Genomic DNA, 500 nt, shown 5'->3' on the forward strand with positions numbered 1-500 from the left:
AGCGACTCAGTCTGCCTCACCCACGGGGACTGTTACATGCCTCACAATCCCAACTCTAGCCAGATAGTGTTTGCATTAAGAGAGAAGGCTGTCCCTCTCTCTCATCCCTCACCCTGATTTCCTTAATTTTTTTAGATCTGAGTTCACACGATTCAATTAAACTTCATTCACTGGGTCGAAAGTGAAGACTAGCCCCTCCAGCCTGCACCATTATTCAACAAGATAGCGCCTGATCTGCCTATCAATGCACTTTGTATACGAACACACTGCTGCCACTGACAGTGCAGGGAGGGGATGTTTGTGGATGTGGTACCAATCAAGCGGCTGCTTTGTCCTGGATGGTGTCAAGCTTCTTGAGTGTTGCTGGAGCTGCACCCATCCAGACAAGTGGGGAGAATTCCCTCACCCTCCTGACTTGTGCCTTGTAGATGGTGGGGAATCAGGAGGTAACTTGCCATAGAATCCCCAGCCTCTGACCTGCTCTTGTAGTTTCTGTGTTT

Source organism: Chiloscyllium plagiosum, chromosome 36 (genome assembly GCF_004010195.1).
Source record: "Chiloscyllium plagiosum isolate BGI_BamShark_2017 chromosome 36, ASM401019v2, whole genome shotgun sequence".
In the NCBI taxonomy this organism is placed as follows: Eukaryota; Metazoa; Chordata; class Chondrichthyes; order Orectolobiformes; family Hemiscylliidae; genus Chiloscyllium; species Chiloscyllium plagiosum.